At 44.7% G+C, this 19,260-nt stretch overlaps 1 long non-coding RNA gene across 9 annotated transcripts; it reads right to left on the minus strand.

Annotated features, from left to right (window-relative positions):
- Positions 1 to 298: 298 nt before the first annotated feature.
- LOC100739463 (uncharacterized) lies at positions 299 to 5,440 on the minus strand. 9 transcript variants are annotated; one of them, XR_014813811.1, is made up of 6 exons: positions 5,259 to 5,440; positions 5,020 to 5,085; positions 4,535 to 4,595; positions 1,706 to 1,806; positions 1,415 to 1,561; positions 299 to 768 (listed from the first exon to the last, which is right to left on the minus strand). It is a non-coding gene; the product is annotated as an uncharacterized LOC100739463 (long non-coding RNA). The 9 variants fall into 9 exon arrangements; XR_002346771.2 differs by having other exon boundaries at positions 1,706 to 1,803; positions 5,259 to 5,438; XR_002346774.2 differs by lacking the exon at positions 4,535 to 4,595 and having other exon boundaries at positions 1,706 to 1,803; positions 5,259 to 5,429.
- Between the last annotated feature and the right edge of the window lie 13,820 nt (positions 5,441 to 19,260).

Consider the following 19,260-nt stretch of genomic DNA (forward strand, 5'->3'; position numbering starts at 1 on the left):
CATCACGCAGCCTCCATGGTGTGAACCTGTGGGAAGTGGCAGGACCTGGCAGGCTTGTGTGTCCTACCAGCAGACTAGCTAACGTGTTAGCTTGCATGTAGAATAAACTCCGAGACCTTCCGCAAATCTTCATATTGATAAAGAAATCCAGAGCTGGTTCATTACCCCCCCAAAAAAAGAAAACAGCTATAATAATAAATAATCCACTAAGTTAGCCTAAACAAGGAAAAAGAAGAAAAAGTACAAATCAAGTTAGGAATTAGAAAATGGATTAACACACATGTATGGGAAACTATAATTCTTTTTTTAGCTTTCTTTATTGAGATGTATTTGACATGTAACATCATATTGGTTTCAGGTATGCAACATATTGATTTGATATTTATATATAGGAAATTTAAATCTTATAAAATAATCGTTTGTACAAATATGTGTTCCTGTTTCCAAGGTTTGAGCGAAATGGATACTTTTTGAGGAAAACGTAAAATTTCAAAATTCATTCAAAAAGAAGCAGAAAACCTAAGCAGGCCCATCTCATACCAGAAATTGAGAGGCCAACGCCAAGGTCTTGGTCTACCCAGCAGATCAGCCACGTTCTGCTGGGGCCTGTCCTCTTGCTCTTCCTTGGCTCTCAATCAAAGGCGGATGCCTCAGCCAACAGGGCTGGTGTCTGGCTCTGCCTGGACTTAAAAGGGGAGGTGAAATCTGCCAGTCATGACTCCAAACATTATGATGCAATAAAATGACCTAATAAATGACATTTTTTCACTGGAGAAAGAGGAGAGAGAGGAGGAAAAAGAATTGTATTAAATAGTACACACACATACTTCTTATCAGCCCTGTTCTTTGTCTTATGCCATTTTCTTTATTTTTTATAAACTTTTATAAATTTTTATCAATATATATATATTTTTTTCATGTATTTTAAATAACACCTTTGCCCTGGAAATGCCAACTCAGAAGTGACAGGGTTTTTTTGTTTGTTTGTTTTTTGTTTTTTGTATTTTTTTTTTTTTTTTTGTCATTTTTAGGGCTGCACCCTTGGCATATGGAGGGTCCCAGGCTAGGGGTCTAATCAGAGCTGTAGCCGCTGGCCTGTGCCAGAGCCATAGCAACTCGGGATCCAAGCCGCGTTTGCAACCTACACCACAGCTCACAGCAATGCCGGACCCTTAACTCACTGAGCGAGGCCAGGGATCGAACCAGCAACCTCATGGTTCCTAGTCGGATTCGTTTCCACTGCGCCACGATGGGAATTCCCCAGAAGTGACAGATTTTGATTGGACAAGGATAGTAAGATCACCTGAAAGTCATTTAGTGCATGTTTGTGCCTTTCCAGGGCTCAGTCTGCTGCCTTCTCCACCCCACCCATTACAACAAAGCAGTAGTTCTCCAGTCAGAGCATCAGCATTACCTGAGGAGAACATGTTAGAAATGCACTTTCTTGAGCCCCACCCTGGATCTCCTGATTCCTACACTCTGGAAAGGAGATGGGGCCTGGCAGGCAGATTTCCACGAGCCCCTCTGGGTGATTCTGATGCACAGTCAGGTTTGAGGAGTGCTGTAATAGACCTTATTCACGTCAGCAAATTTAGCATCTCTCCGAGCCCACTTCCTGTTGGTTGCATCAAAACTATGAAGAAGGAAAAAAAATTCCATTCCTTTGCAGCCCCCCTCTCGCTATAAATAGTGAACACTTGCTCACCAGCAGCTGGAGTTCCGGCCCATCCTTGTCAGAGAGCTCCATCTCCATCAGACAGCTGCTGCAGAATACCAATAGCTGGAGGAACGACGGAGTCAGCCCTGCTGGGGGAAAATTCAACCATCTTTTAGGTCTTGCCCAATAAAGTCACGAAGCATTTTTGCAGTAGAAAGTTAGGAAAGCAAGGGTTACCCCACTTTTTTTTTCTTTAATGAGGAAAGTTAAGACGCAACTAATAAACAGCTACCAACCCTAATCCTAACTAAATGTGGGATTTAAAGAGGCAGCAAGATCTAATGTTGAGGCAGCAAAACTGGAAGAGCCAGAAACCTGAATCCTTTCCCTGTCTTGGTTACTAATTCACCACATGACCTTGGGAACATTACTTAAGCCTTTAAGTCTTTACTATTCCTGTGTGTGAAATATGAGATAATAATCCCTCCTTCCCTCATCACAGACCGGTGGGTAGATTCATTACAAGATCTGGAAAAGTGCTTTGGTTTTTTTGGTGGTGGTGTTTTTTTTTTTTTTTTAAAGAGCCCTTAGGGCAGAGCTGGCCCTAAGGCAGCAAGGCCCCATGTTGCCCAAACTCAGGGAAAGACTGGGGAAGGGCTAGGATTTCAAAGACTTAGCTCCCTGCACCTCTGACCCAGCAACCACACCCACGCTGAGGCAGGTTGGGCCACTTCTGCCCTTGGCTTGTTCCTCTGATGGGACAGGGGTGGGGAGAGGTGGAAGCAATTGTTCATGATTCTCTCATACCCCACAGCAGCCCTGATCAAATGTTTTGAGCCCAAAATAGGGGTTACCAGCCTAACAAACGAAGGGGCCCTATGGAGAAATGAGGTGGGATTTTCTCAATCAAAAGGGAAAGATTACATCCCCTGTCACCTCCTGAACAACCTCTCCCCCAGCAAAGCCCCTCCAAGAGGTCTGTGCTCTGCCCCCACCTCCTTCCAGTGGGAGCTCCCAGAGAACCATCTTTTCTTCTAGGCTCCTGAATGAATTCTGAGCACGCGATACACGTGTATTGCAAGGGAGCTAAAAGAAGAGTAGATGGCTTAATTCTTCACCTTGGAGAGAGGGCTCGACACACATTTTATCCTACTTTCACCTGCTTGTTACTGCTTACAGCGTGCCCTGCATTATCCCTACCTTGGAATGCCTGGACCCATTGCCTCTGGAGATGTAGGATTTTATCACATAAGGAGCCTCCATTTCTGGTCAGATGACCTTCTTTTAACATAGTAAACCAAGGCTCAGAGAGAAGAAATGACCTAGATAGCTATTTTGTTGAGAAACTTAGTTGTTAATATATTGAGTGACTGAGTGATAGTCACTCTATCAAAGGGCTTAGAAAACTTCAGAAGCCAAGAATGGATCTGGGCTATAATTAACACCTGGGCATTGTCTTCAAGACATGAAGAGCAGACTCACACAGAATTCAGAATGACATGACTTTACTCCTTTTTATGGCTGAAGAGTATGCCATGGTATATATGCATCACATCTTCTTTATCCATTCATCCCGCAATGGACATTTAGGGTGCTTCCATGTCTTGGCTATTGTAAATAATGCTGCTATGAACATTGGGCTGCCTGTAACTTTTCAAACTATAGTTTTCTCCAGATATATGCCCAGGAGAGCTGGACAAGGTAGCTCTATTTTTTAATTTTTGGAGAAACCTCCACACTGTTCTCCATAGTGGCTACACCAATCGACATTCCCACCCACAGTGTAGGAGGGTTCCTTCAAGGTTCTCTTAACATATCCCTCAGGGAATATAATCAAGAATTTTTTTTTTTTCTTTTTAGGGCTGTACCCAAGGCATGTGGAAGTTCCCAGGCTAGGGGTCCAATCAGAGCTACAGCTGCCAGCCTACCCCACAGCCACAGCAACCAGATCCAAGCTGCATCTTCAACCTACACCACAGCTCACGGCAACGCCAGATCCTTAACTCACTGAGTGAGGCCGGGGATCGAATCCGTGTCCTCATGGATACTAGCAGTGTTGGTTACCACTGAGTCACAATAGGAACTCCGACAATCAAGACTTTTATAGCTGTTCTGCTCTTTACTTACTTGTCCTAATCAGTTTTACAAGGGAGGCCTTGGGCTTTGTCCGTCATAGCTGTGGTAAAGCTGGGGTTTGTGAGGGGACGCATCCTGCCCAGGTGAACCCGTCATAATTAGGTAAGCTGTTCAAAGCTTAAAATGAAGTCCATCCAGCAACGTGGGCCAGCATGGAATTTAGGATGCAAAAGGCTGTCCCTTCTTTGCCATCTTCCCTTCCTCTGCTCTTCCTGTCTTGCTTTCTTTGTAGACGTTGTCTCCTCAACCTCACACCTGCCCAGCACCCCAGTGTCTGGGGCTTACCCTCTCTGGCCTGGCCCCACATCCTCTCCAAGTGCCAAGTACACTTTTCTGCTCAAGGCCTCCGCCTTGACCTCCCCTCTCAAACATAACTTGCTCCTCCCACATGGACTCATTTTTGCAAAGGAAAAGATGGCTAGAGGCAGTGCCTCCTACCCATAATAGCAAAGTGGGGCCACATTCAAGTCAAACCTCCCACCAAAAAAGGAGTTCCCATTGTGGCAATGAACCTGACCAGTATCCATAAGGACACGGGTTTGATCCCTGGCCTCGTTCAGTGAGTTAAGGATCTAGTGCTGCCATGAGCTGTGGTGTAGGTGGCTCAGATCTGGTGTTGCTGTGGCCTTGCCATAGACCAGCAGCTGCAGCTCCAATTGGACCCCTAGCCTGGGAAACTCCATATGCCGTGGGTGCATGCCTAAAAAGCAAAAAAAAAAAAAAAAAAAAAAAAAATCATACCATGTACTCTGCTAAAGCTGGATGCAGGCTGTTCTCCCTTGGAAGGGTGTATGCAGAAGGCCTAGAGTAAATGACAGAAAGAGGTTCCCACGAGTCCCCCAAACATAACTCTTCCATAATAGCACTGCCACTTATACACTACCAGGTATCAGACACTCCAAGTCTCAACCCCACCCTCTGAGATGCCACAACCCCCATATTCCGGATGAGAAAATTGAGGCTCAGAGACATTAGCACGCGTCTCACTGGTGAAGCTTGAATCTGAACCCAGATCTGCTTGACTTCAACACCAGGCTCCTAATTTCTACGTTCTTCCACATTCAGCTTAACTCTGAGGCAGCTGACTCATTCCAAGCTGCACTGAGAGCCAGATCATGCTCCTAGTCCTCCTCCCCTGCCTCCCAAACCCTCCCCTCTACAGGAAGTTGATTTCCTGCAAGTCTTTTTTCTCTCCGCCCTGCCCCCACTCCCTTCAACCTCTCTACCTTTCATGGATGCTTTCTGATGAAAGGTGTAAACAGCTCTTTATAACTCTCCTTTTTGTTCTCCATCTTAAAAAAAAAAAAAAAAAAAAGTTTATATTTTAAAACGTGGATGCATGGTTCAGCCAGCACAACCCATTGCAAAGGTATTTTCCCTGTTGAAGAAATCACATCTCCAACACCTGCTGCGCCCTTGAAAGGCTCTCTGGAGCAAATGGTGGTGAGGGAGTCTTTGTGCTTACCTTGCAAACATCACCAGGATGAAAGCCCTGGCACCACTGCAGGAGAAAGCTGGCATATGAAACCGACCCTTAACTAGGAGTCGGTCAACTACTCAATCACTGACAACTCCGAGTCAGTCAACTACTTAACATGGAGCAAGCATGAGTGGTCAGTCACCTTCTCTGGGCCTCAGATTCCCCTGTGCAGTGATTTCCAAATGCTGGTGCCAGGTTGACCGTAACCAAATCATCCGCAGAGCTTTTTTAAGGCCCAGCTCTCCCCTGCCACCCTGATTGAATATCGCTCAGATGAAGCCTAGGGATGCTTACGTTTTGAACGTTCCCTGGGTGATCCCTACCCAAGGCTAGATTTGGGAATCACTGAACAAGATGATATCTAGATTCCTTCCAACTCTAAGAAATACGATAGTTTCCCCTTACTGCACTAAGGGAACTTGAGAGCACCCCTGTGTTCCTGGTATAGCCAAGTATATCCCAAATGTCACATAAAAAGGGACACTGGTCTCTATTGCAGACCAGACACTGTGTGGATGGATTTGAATGACCATTTGAAACCAAGACTCAGGCAGGGGCTTGGCTGCCACTCAAGAGAGAACGGGGTTTGGCTCTGGCCTGTCTGGCTGGAAGGCAGTGGATAGGGCACAGAGTACATGGCAGAATCCTGCTGGAGAGGATGTCTCCCTCTGTAAACAAAGCAAATCCCTTGCTTTCAAGTTTATTGACAAACAGAACAAACTTCAGAGTTTATGTTTTTATAACTAAAAATTCTTTTTTTTGTTTTCCTTTTAGGGCAGCACCCGTGGCATGAGGAAGCTTCTAGACTAGGGGTTGAATTGGAGCTGTAGCTGCCGGCCTATGCCACAGCCACAGCAATTCAGGGTCCAAGCCGTGTCTGCAAACTATCCCACAGCTTGCTGCAATGCCAGATCCTGAACCCACTGAGCAAGGCCGGGGATTGAACTCATGTCTTCATGGATACTACTCAGGTTCTTAACCCACTGAGCCACAATGGGAACTCCCTATATCTAAACACTCTTGATGAGCAAAATCTCAGGGACAGAAGAATCTGGTGAGGAAGAGATTTTAGACAGCAAAATATGAGACACTAGTTCTTATTCTGGAGAATTTTTTTTTAAACTTCTATTACTGTTATGAGTCGAATTGAGTCACCCCCCTCAAAAAAAAAAAAGATATGTTGCAGTCTGAATTCCAGGACCTCAGAAGGCAACATGTGAAATCTAGTTAAAATGAGGTCATGAAGTTCCCATTGTGGCTCAGCGGTTAACAAATCTGATTGGCATCCATGAGGACTAGGATTTGATCCCTGGCCTTGCTCAGTGGGTTAAGGATCCGGTGTTGTCATAAGCTGTGGTGTAGGTCACAGACAAGGCTTGCATCCTGCATTGCTGTGGCTGTGGCTGTGGCCGGCAGCTACAGCTCCCATTCGACTCCTAGCCTGGGAACTTCCATACGTCGCAGGTGCATCCCTACAAAGACGAAAGACAAAAGATAAAAAAAAAAAAAAAAAAAAAAGAGATCATGAGCATGGGCCCTAATTCAGTATAACTGGGTCCCTATGAAAGGAGGAGATTTATATACAGACAGACATGCACTGGGGGAAGATCATGTGAAGACACACATGGAGAAAATGCCATGTGCCTGAGTGATGCATCTACAAGCCAAAGATTCTTGGCAGACACCAGAAGCTAGGACAAGACAAAGAAGAATTCCCCTTCATGTTTCAGAGGGAGCATGGGCCATGCTGACTTCTCGATTTAAGACTTCTGGCCTCCACTGCTCTGAGACAATACATTTGTACTGTTTCAAGCTACTCAGTTTATGGTACTTTGTTACAGTGAACCAAGGAAAAGAATACAACTGCCAACCTAGATTTTAAAATAATTGTAACAACAATAGTTGTCACCCTCTGTTGCGTGATCTCATTTAATCCCCTCAAGAACCAGAGTTCTCTTGTGGCACAACAAGTTAAGGCTCCAGCATCATCACTGCAGTGGCTTGGGTTGCTGCTGTGGCTCAGGTTCAATCCCTGGTCCAGGAACCTCCTCATGCCACGAAAGTGGCCAAAAAAAAAAAAGAACCAGTGAAGTGGGTTTATCATCTTCCCTTTTATTGTCATCCCCATTTAAGAAAAGAGGCAAGCATGACTAAGTCATATTAAGAAATTCACTGAAGGTCAGATGGCTCTAAAAGGAATAGGACTGAACTTGATCTCGGGCTATCTAACCCCCACATTACACCACTGACCTTAGAGTATCCCCTGTGGAAGAATTAAACCAAGAGAAGAAAACCTAAGCAATTCCTCAACTGTTGATGCCAACATTTATAGCCTAGTCTCATTATTTTGTTTAAAGGAAAATTGAGGGCCAGATACCTACAATTAAGTAAATACCAAAACACATGAAGTAAAATGTCAAATGCTTTTAAATTAGAGGTCTGAAATTTAAATCAAATAAGTAGGGATAAGACCCTGCTTCTATTATAAATTAATCAATGACTGAGTCTATATATTTCTAATAAGGGTCTTTTCCAAATGGATCACTCTCTTATGCAAAATAACACACAAAATTTTGGAACGCCCATCAAAGGCTCTCCCCCAGGAGTTCCCGCTGTGACACAGTGGGTTAGGAATCCAACTGCCCTGGCTCAGGTCTCTGCGGTATAGTTCTATCCCTGGCCAGCACAGCGCAGGCTGCAGGTATGGTTCAAATTCAATTCCTGGCCCCATGCCATGGGTTGCAGCCATTTAAAAAAAAAAAAAAAAAAAAAAAAAAAAAAAAAAAAAAGCTGCCTCTGCTTTTTGAAGACCTAACTTCCTAACTTTTAGGCAATAAAATCTTTGGCCTCAAAGTGGCAGCACAAAGATTAGATACAAGGAAGAGAGGCCTGAAATTACCTTGTAATTTTACTGATGAAAGGATGATTTTCAATGACGAAAAATCAAACCTATTCTTTCTTACACTGTATTATCATGTCTATATTTAGATAACTCAAGCAGAAATTTCCTGAGAAATTCATGGGCCACCAGTGCTACATACTTGGACCTTGGCGTTATGGAAGAATTCTCACATGTTGGTTCTAGCCTCTAGAATTCAGCGGGTGGAAGAGCCAGTGACAGCAGGCCTGCCCTCTGTTGGCATGCAGATTGGCAGGAATGCTCCCTCAGACAGGCTCAGACCCGCCCGTGCCCATCAGAAGCTGGAGGGAGGCGTGACCACGACAGCTGGGCTTCCCCCCTGCTCTCTGATGCCACCCCATCCCTGGCCCTCTGCCCCATCCTCCTTTGTCAGAAGCTGCTTTTCCTCAAGCACCAGTATTCAAGAGAAACATTTAATTTGTATTTCTTATTCATTTTCCCTGTCTTGTTTCCTAGATTTTTAACTTTGTTATTTTTTTCCTACTGAGCATGGTAGGTGAAATAGGCTTTTGTGGACTAGCCTGGGAACATTGTTTCCAGGGCAAAATGCATTCTGTGTTGGAAACAAACAACATACACAAAGAAACTCAGGAACACGACCTCTTTGTGGCGTGGGGACTGTCTGTCCAGCCTCCTGTATCAGAGTAAAGCCTACAAGCCTTCTCTTTTCATATCTGGACAGCCCTTTTTCTTTTATAATGTTTCAAGCTAGGCTGGAAAGCTATGAATCTGGCCACATGTGGGAAAGCCTAAGAAATAAACCGTTTTGATGTTTGTATGATCCTTTTTCTCACGGGAGAAGGTTTAGAAAGAAAGTGTTTTAACGGCTTCTTCCTCTTCAGGAAAGCACCAGTCCTCTGAGAAGAAGGTGGTGGGAGGTGATTAAACTGTTCATTCACTTGACAAAGATGATCTATTTAATTACATCATCCAACAACTATATACTGAGTGTTTACAACGTGCTGGACCCTGTTTTAGGTGTTCGAGTGGAAATTCTAACAAAACAAACAAGGTCTATTTGAGACTGGCCCTGAGTAAGGGAATAAGACAAATAAACAAGAGCATGTAGTGGCAAATGCTATGATGAAAAAGAAACAGAGGAAGAATTCTACAGGAGAGGAGTGTCCGGACAGTTCCTGCTGGTTGGATGGCCAGGAAGGCCTCCCTGAGGAGGGCCTTTTATGCTAAGACCAAAACCCGGCTATGAGACTCTACAGGGAGAAGAACTGCAGGTAAAAGGAAATGTGAATGCAAAGGCCCTGAGGTAGGAGAGAGCTTGATTTTAGCCCAGGAACAAAAGGGTCAGTGTGGCTGGAGTATAGCCACTGAGAAAGAGGGGAATATGAGAGTGACTTACAGAGCTGGGAAGGGACCAGATCCTGCAGGACCTGGGTAAGAGTCACTCCTAAGTACGCAGACAACACAGAAAGGCTTTAAGCAGGGCAATGACTTAGGTGAACTGATTTGAAAGGCCACCTTCCTACTCCATGAGAAGGCAAGCGTAGAGGCCGAAGTTTTAATTCATATTTTGACAGTCATATGTCGTGGCTGGCAGGTACTCTGTACTGGCCACGTGCCTGGGATTCTTTAAACAGCTTTACTTGCATTACTTTGATGAATCTTCACAACCATTCTATGGAGTAGAATCTTAGAATTTCCATATGACACAAAGAAAATAAAGCCTAGAAAAGTAAAAAAGCTTGCCTCCAGCTGGTAGACTTAAAAACAAAAAACAAAACAAAACAAAACACCACTTCTTTTATAATTGTATAAGTCCATTATTAAAGTCATTATAAGAAAACTTTTTTTTGGTTTTGTTTTTTAGGGCTGCACCAGTGGCATATGGAGGTTCCCAGGCTAGGTGCTGAATCAGAGCTGTAGCTGAGGGCCTACACCACAGCTACAGCAACACGAGATCTAAGCCACGTCTGCCACCTACAGAACACCTCACGGCAACACCAGATCCTTAACCCACTGAGCGAGGCCAGGGACCGAACTCATGTCTTCCTGGATGCTAGTCAGGTTCGTTAACCACTGGGCCACGATGGGAACTCCAAGAAAACTATTTTAAATGAGCAAAAAAAACCCCAAAGCACTTGTGATCACATCACCCTAAGATAACTACCGTTAGCTTTTTAGTTTAGGCTTTCCAGTTGTTGTGCTATGCAAATATATTGACTACTATTCTCAAAATTATAGGACTGCTTACTCCTATATATGACATAATTCCTAGATTTTTTTACATTTTCATTATTACTTTTAAGAATGCTGTCCAACAATCCATTTTGAATGGCAATATTAAAAAAGGTTAAATTGTAATACATAGAATGGAGTCTACTATTGGATAACTAATTAATATGGATGTGGTGTAGGCCAGGGGCTATAGCTCCGATTTGACCCCTAACCTAGGAATGTCCATATGCCACCGGAGCAGCCCTAAAAGACAAAAAAAAAAAAAAAAAAAAAAAAAAAAAAAGACTGAATTGTTTTCAATTTAATGAAGTTCTCAAAGAAAAAAAAATTCTGTCCTCTTCCATGTCCTCAGCTCAAAAGTCATTTGTCAGATGTAAATTGCTCCCAAGATGGGCTGCTCTTGGGGGGTTTGTGTGGATTGGTCCCTCAATAGCAGAGAACGCCTTCTTGCTACAAGCCTGCACGCATCTCCTAGACACTTCTGTGTCCAGACACTGCTAGGCACCACGAAGCCTAGGGCAAAAGCAGCAGCAGATATAATTCCTGCCATCCACCTCAGCCACCATCACCAGAAAAACAAACAGAGCCACTTGGGCCCAAGGAGAATGTCATCTCAAATAAGTTAAGGCCATCAAAAGAAGGGATACCTGGAACACCTTCATAAAAGTATACCTCGAAAGTGGTCAAAATTACAAACTTCCATTTATACAGGAAATAAGTACTGAGGATGTAAAGTACACTGTGATGACTCAAGTAAGACTGCTATAGGATATACAGGAACACGACTGAGAGTAAATTCTAAGAGTTCCCATCACAGGAAAAAAAATGTTTTGCTTTTTCTTTTTATTGTGTCTATATGAGATGAGGGAGGCTAACTAACCACATTGTGGTAATCATTTCACAGTATATGTAAGTCAAACTGATAGGGATGGAGCAGGATAGTTACACAGATAGTTGTAGAAGTCCCAATAAGGGACCATAGATAGAGAGGGAAACCTAGGGGACTGTAAGTTAGTAATTGCTCAAGAAAGCCACCAGAGCAAGGCAGGCTTGCTTGGCTAGAGGAGGCACGAGATATGCCTTAGGTCACTGGGCGAGGGATGGGGTGAGGCCCGCATTCAGGTTCGGACCAAGAGCTGGACCACCCTTCCACTGATTTGAAAAAGCACTCTGACAGTCCTAATTTGACCTTATAGGGTCAAATACTCTCTTACCAGATACAAAGGAGGAGTTGCTACCCGAGGAAAGAGGAAGAGGCAGTTTTTTCCCATTCCCACTCCCCTTGGATGATAAAACTGTAACCCACCCAATCCTCAGGGCAGAGCCTCCTTGCCTGCCCACTTGTATCTCTCACAAGTGCCTTACCTTCATAAATCTATTTCTTGCCTATCACTTTGTCTCTTGCTGAATTCCTTCTGTGCTGAGGCACAAAGAACCTGAAGCTCAGTAAGTCCAGACACTGGGTGAGTGCTTCTAACTTAAAAACCATGGGTTCAGGTCCCCACTTGGGTTCTGGGTAGGTTCCAGCCATAAATGCTGTCAGTTTCAAAACCCTACACTGTACACGTTAAACTTATACAGTGATGTATGGCAATTATAGCTCAATAAAATGGGAGGGAGCATACTTTCAGCAATAAAGGCAAAGCTATCTTCTGCCATGTATATATGCTCTGGTAGTTTCATCCACCGTAATTCCATCTTGCATGACACCATAGCAATTGAGGTAGGGCGTCCTCAAGAAGGGTTCTTTTTTTTTTTTCTTTCTTTTTTTCTTTTTTCTTTTTTTTTGTCTTTTTGCCTTTTCTAGGGCCACTCCTGCAACATATGGAGGTTCCCAGGCTAGGGGTCTAATTGGAGATGTAGCTGCTGACCTATGCCAGAGCCACAGCAACTTGGGATCCGAGCCGTGTCTGCGACCTACACCACAGCTCACGGCAATGCCAGATCCTTAACCCACTGAGCAAGGGCAGGAATCAAACCCGCAACCCCATGGTTTCTAGTCGGATTCGTTAACCACTGAGCCACAACAGGAACTCCCCAAGAATGGTTCTTTTAATCAGGCAGCTTCTAGAATTGTTTCTCCACCACTGTCTTGTCATTTCTCTTTCCTCTGTATGTGGTTGCTCATGGTTTGGACAGCTATGGCTCCAATCCCAATACCACCACTGATGTGACTTCAGGCAAGTTATTTAAACTTGGAGTGTGAGGTTTCCTCATCTATAAATGGAGATAATATTCCATAAAGTCATTTTCAGGATTAAGTGGGATCGCATGGACCAAGATTCTGGGATACAGTAGACTGTCTCTAAGGGCCATTCTCTTCTCACTTGTCTCCTGCCCTCTTTGCCCACTCTCTAAAAGAACTCATCATTCTGCATGAGATGTGTGGTATGGCTGCAGGCCCAGGGGCCCTTGATTTGAGCCCCATTCAGTCATGTTTTTGTTGTGGGATTCTGGCCAAGTCTCTTTAAACCATCCTGGGCTTTGAGGATTACTTTGAGATACTAATGAGATCATAGATACCAAATTGCTTTCTAGTCAAGACAGAGCTCTCCAAATACTAGAAGAGTATAGCAGCAAGAGAAATAGGTCTTTGGAGAAAAATGAATCTAAAAATGAGATACACCCACTGTATAATCCAAATTTTTTGATAACTATTTTCAGAGGGACTATTTTTTGAAATAGGAAATATAATTGCAAAACACAAAAATTTTACACAGGATTGATGGGAAGGAAAAGAAAATTGACTTGCCCCTCTCTCTTCTCTCCCTTACAACTAAGAATGAACCTAGCCTGCTTCAAATCACAATCTTTTGTCACACCTGAATGGACAGAGAATCAAAAGGGGAGCCAGTCCAGAGAGGTGGCAAAATGGAGGAGGTACAGGGCCTCTCCTGTTGAGCAATAACTAGGCTTCCCACTTGATGCAGAAGCTCAATTCAGGCTTGGGGCACTGCCCAGATGCCAGGTTGGAAGAAAAATGCTCAAGACTTATTGAAGACCTGCCCCCATAACAGGGCTGCTCAATTAGCATCATTCTCCAAGGAGACAGGGCAGGGCCTGCTTCTTTGTGTTCCTCTATTTGAGGACAAGAGCATTTCAGCTGGGCTCTTTATTATTTTTTTTTATTGTCATTATTTATTTATTTATTTTTATTTTTTTGTCTTTTTGCCTTTTCTAGGGCAGCTCCTGCGGCATATGGAGGTTCCCAGGCTAGGGATTGAATCGGAGCTGTAGCCACCGGCCTAGGAGCCACAGCAATGTGGGATCTGAGCTGCATCTGCAACCTATATCACAGCCCATGGCAATGCCAGATGCTTAACCCACTGAGCGAGGCCAGGGATCGAACCCGCTGCCTCATGGTTCCTAGTCGAATTCGTCAACCACTGAGCCACGGCGGGAACTCCCCGCTGGGCTCTTTAAATTAGGCTGAAAGATATTCCAAAAGTTGGCCACAGTGTCTTTTCCTGGGTATTGATCTATAGACTCAGCAAGGAGGATCAACAGGACCCTAAATGACCGGAAAGACACTCTAGGTTCAAAAAGACTTCAAGGCAGGTCCCTGGCAAAGTCCTTCCCCAGGAAGGAATGGCTTAATAGCACGTCCCTGTGGGAGAGGGTTGCCTATAGGTCAAAGGTCTCATTTCAATGACAGGGGTTCCAGAAACATGCTGTCAACCTGTCCTTGTTTTGTAACTTGAGTCAACAAGGCTGTGAATATTTTCATTTCTGGATATTGTGTTCAAAATCAGTCAGTTTTGTTCTCCATCTATGTTAGACTAGATGCATCTGCACCCTCAACGTGAAATTTCACAGCCTAAGTCACATAGCAGAAGGCCAGCCTCTCTACTCTCACAGAGAAGAGGACAAGAGAGCTGGGTGCCCAGGAAAAGATATACAGCTCTATTACATAACAGGACCTCTGACCTTAATAAGGCTGATCTCTTTACCCAAAGTGCATGAGAGCCTAAGGAAGATTAGGTCACTGTTGGTACCCCATGAAGCAGAAAAAACTTGGAAACCAGGTCATCCTCAGAAAGTGAGACTAGCAAAATCTGCCCATACAATGGATTTGATTAGAATTCAGGGGTAGTAAATGAAGACAATGGCTGAATAATTTGGAAATACCCCAAATTCTCATCAAAGTAACTTTACTATCAGGAAGGTAGACATGGAATGTGATGATGACTGTAAAAGTGTAAATCTGCCTACTTGGCGATATAGATGCTGTGTGGAGAAACTGGCTTGAAGAGACTAGAGCATACAGGAAGGAAGCCCACACTCCCAGAAGCTGGCGGGACCATCTAAGGAAGGATAGGTGAGGGGAGTGGGCCGCCTCATTCTTTCAGAGCCTTGTGGCAGGTGTATGGCTCTTGGGGGGTCACACAACTAATTTCACTTATTCTAACTCGTCTGGGTGGAATTTGTCTTCTCAAGTACACTATCTACAAAGAGAGACTATGCTGTCATGACAACATGAATATTCTGGTCCCTTGGCCATAATTCAGGTATGTACATCAGTCTCCTAAGTCTGGTTAATGTGAGTTTATTTGAGGAAGGCCAGGATCTGGACCTTGATGAATGTTGTGACATTTGTGATGAAAAGGTCAGCTGGAGATGCCCTTCCCTTGCCTCTGTGTACAGTAACACTCACAGTCGCACAAGGCACACATTCCCCACAGTGTTAGCATTTGTACATGACTGATTCCAGGACCCAATGAACTTGATTATAGCCCACTAAAATAATTTTTAAAGCAATCAAATATAACGATGCTTAATAAAACACATTTGGTTTTCTTGGTAGTTTTATTTCTCAAATTCCTGCATCCCACTGATTTTTCTGAAGTACTTTCTAAAGCAGTCACTCCTTTGTTATCGTTTCCAAGTCTTTCTTTCTTTTTTTTTTTTTTTTTTTTTTCAAATTATGTTACTCAGCAACTTCACCAGGCCCAAGCCTGACAACTGTTTTCTTATCCCAGAATGCCAAGACCAAAAGGACCAGGCACACTTTGGAAGAAGAAGGTTTGCCCTGAGTGGACCCAAACAGGTAGACCTGAACTGCATCTTCACTCCCTCCCTGACCCAAAAGGTCTAAATTTAGTTTACCGGATATACTGCAATGACATTAACATGTTGCAAGAACAAGAATCAAGCCAAAGAGAGAAAATGTAGCTGAATATGATGTGAGATATGTAAATGCCATGGCAACTGGGATGTCTTCTCTATTATTTAATTCACTTCCTCAGGTCAGGTTATCCTGCCCTCTCCCTGCACTTCCTGTTGCTGTAATCAAATCAGGTCACCCTCAATCCCTGTGACCTCCTCACGACTGCAGTCGTGTCTATTTCCAGCAGAATGAATTTCCTCCACCTCTTCTTTTGCTCCCAGACCTTTATTTGGTGCCCTTGATGTTCCTTGTTGCTCTTCGGCGCTCCACATGCTGTAAATGCTTCTCTTTCATCCCATCTCCTCCCCCACACCCTTCTCCTCCCTGCAGCTCTCCCGCCCCTCCCTCCAGCTTCCGCAGTTGTCACTAACACAGTTAGCCACTTGACTAGCAACTCAGTGATTCAGGATCCAAGCATGTTGGTACTCCTGAAAGGCCCATGCTTCCTTTTCTAGGGTAAGACACAGTCTTCCCCCCTCCCCTGCCACCCCCACCAGATCTCAGTGCTGTTAAGTTGAGCTGACTGGGGGGCTTGAATATTCCGTTTGCCAGGGTTGCCCCTGTTTCTTCCCCTTTTTCTGTGTGCATCCCTGGAGCTCTTCATGCTCTATTTAGCTTTTCCCCAGGAAAGGTGGATGGAGAAGGTTTGAGCTTAGCATTTTAGTAGCCCAACCTCCTCATTTACAGATAGGAAAACTAAGGTCCAGAGAGTTTAATTGACCAGTTGCATGGCTAGTCCTTGGGGGAATCAAAACAGATCAGGTGAAAACTCAATCAAATTGGCAGATTATGGTGAGGGAAAAAAAAAATCTCATTAAGGGGTGAGCAATGCCAAAGTGAGACTTGATTATTTAAGAGTTCTTTCATTTGCTTTCGTCTCCCTGCCAATGGTGTAAGCAAAAGATCAAAGCAGAGCTGGCACACCAGCCACAGACCCACCCACCCGGACACCTGGCAAGGCTCTGCCTAGCAGTAGCATGGAGACCCCAAAGGCCGCCTGGACCCCTCCAGCCCCTACCAACAGGACAGGAGGAGGGCTCAGTGACAGCCAGACTAATGAATTCCACACGAGTTCCACATCCATGAGGTTTTTGCTGTTTGCCAGTATGTATCGTGGTGAACTGACAGAATTTTTTTCCCTTCAATGTAGGAAGATGCCCAGGAAAGTATATTTATTGCAATAGTTATATCGGTTTTGCAAGTAAGCACCAGCCTTCACTGAGGAAAGACATGGGTGGTAAAATGAATAAAATAACTCAGTATTTTGACTGCTTGCTGCAGTGGAAGAGGGACTTAAGTTTCCCAAGCTGAGTGGGAAGAGATTTAACCTTGGATGTGAAGGAAGCAAGGCAGCTTAGAAAAGTCACTCCTTGGTGTGAGCAAGTCCCACCCCATGGCCTGGCTGTTGGATGTCCCGGGTGGGCCGTCCCTTTCCTCGCTGGTGGGGCTTGTTCTGGTGCATCGGGATCTGCTGAGTTAGGAGCTCAGCCATCGCCACCGCCACCCCACAGTATGATTAAGAGCTCGATTGATTTTCTAGCCCATGACCACATCGGTGGGGACAGAGTTCGACAGAGGAGACTGGCGGGAAGCCAAGTGGAAAGAAGGCTTTATGAAATGAGCTCTCAATGAAGAAAACTGTGGGAAAGAATGCGATGGAAGCAGATTTGGGGCCAGTAGATGTGGGAAAGTAGAACTCAAAAAACGCTCTTCAGTCTCGAATGAAAACAAAGCATTTTGCAAACACAGGAAGAGGATCCAGTGTGTGAGAGACTCAGCACTGTTTATATAAAACAGAATATTCCTCTCTACACCATTATCACTGACAAGGTTTAACCTTCCTTTTGCACCATGCACTGTGCTGGGTTCTGGGGCTCTTGAGAAAGATCAGTCAGTCCATCTAGAGAAAGGGATTGAAAACACACACAAAGTGATTTGTAAAAAATGCAAATGGATCTTAAGGAAGTCATCAAAACATTTTGCCTAAACTTTGGACCCAGAGCCAGCAGCATGAGTGGTGGGGGAGGGGATTGGGACTGTGCCCTGCTGCTGCCTGTCTCATGTGCAAAACTGAAGAAGGTTCTGGCAGGAAGGCCCTGGTTGCTTTCCACTCCACCCCTTACTGGTCCAGAGGAGGCCTGATGCAGAGATGGGGGCTGTGTGCAGGGTTCCACGTGTTCTCTAGCAGCAAGTGGAAAGTGAGCACATGACAGTTTGGGTGGGCAGGAAAAACTTCATAGCACCAAGCTGGACATCCTCCTCTAAACTTAAAGTTAGGGTAGGACACCCCTGATGAGATCCCTCCCTCCTTCCCTCCACCCACATACCCAACCCACTGTGAACTTGCTGCGACTCTGTGACCCCACCTGTGTATTTCGAGGGGTGATTTCTTCCAAACTACCCTCCCTCTGCTTCAGCCCCTTTTGAGTAAATACATAAATAATGTGTGCTGCCTTTAGCTTTCAGTATCTTTTAAAAAGATAAACTGGAAACTGGAGAAGAAGATGATATCTGGTGTGCTGTGTGCACCAGTATAATATGAAAGAGAGGCGATGATATGCTTAAAAAGGGAAAATAAGAAAAAATGTCATGTAACTCAAAATCAGTGAGTGAGTAAGCTTGGTACATGGTGGGGGGAAAAGAAAGAAAGAAAGAAAAAGAAAGAAAGAAAGAAAAAGAAAGAAAGAAAGAAAATTCTGTTTCTATGGTTCATGTTTACAAATGATGTAAAATGAAGTGGTTCTTTCATCTTCCACTGCAGAAACCCCTTCTCTGTGTAGCTTTGGAGCCAAGTATTTGCACTGGAAACCTTTAATAAGAAGGTTAAATCTAAGCCAGAAGACTTTTGAAAGGTATTGACTAAGCTGGGGAACCTCTGAGCAGTCTAGCCTAAGCTGGGGGACCTCAGAGTGTTCTAGTCTAGACTGGAGGGTCCTTCTTCCAGTGTCGCAGCACCTCTTAGCTCCTAAGGGAGGAACTCAGGCCAGAAGGGGTGGCCTCCCAGGGTCCCTCTGCAGGTGAGCAATACCAAGACCCAAGTTTCCTAACTCCTGGCACAGGACCCTTCCCTCTCTTTCTGAAACAAAGGGGGTTGAAATTCCTGGCAGAGTATAGGACAAATGTTCCTAACATGATTCTCTTTTTCACAGAGGAAAACAAAACAAAACAAAACCAAAACCAAAACCAAAACCAAAAACAAAAACTGAACTTAAGGAGAAACTCACAACACTGGATAAGAATACCTGGCATTTAAGCCCAAAGCCAAAACCAAGGCGTGGTCTCCCGGTACTGGAAGTACTTTGAAATCCCCCAAGTCTCTTTTGCTGTTCAGAAAACAAAATAAACAACTTTCTCTTGCTCCCTTCTATCCCCCCGCCCTCTCCGTGCAGTAGCTGTTCTTGGCGGATGCCCAGAGCGGCACCCGGTAATTCCACGGTACATTGTGTACATTTGCATCCATTTAACCAGCTATTTACAGCCGCCCTTTATCGCCACCTGTAAGAGGCAACGCCATAATGACACTAAGTGGCGCGGCCGGGAAGCGGGCGCCCTGTGATGTTCTCCACTTCGAGAGCCCGAATCTGTGAAGGGGTTGGCACTCGGAGGAACAGGGAGACGGCTGGGGACATCCCACGTACAGGGCGAGAGGCGCGAGAAGGAGGCGCGCCAGACAGAGGGTCCTTCCCCGGTAGCTCCACTCGGTGGTT

Source organism: Sus scrofa, chromosome 8 (genome assembly GCF_054392235.1).
Source record: "Sus scrofa isolate SSC_HxYL_T2T_F1_AM1 chromosome 8, Sscrofa_HxYL_maternal_Yorkshire_Landrace_v2.0, whole genome shotgun sequence".
Taxonomy (NCBI): Eukaryota; Metazoa; Chordata; class Mammalia; order Artiodactyla; family Suidae; genus Sus; species Sus scrofa.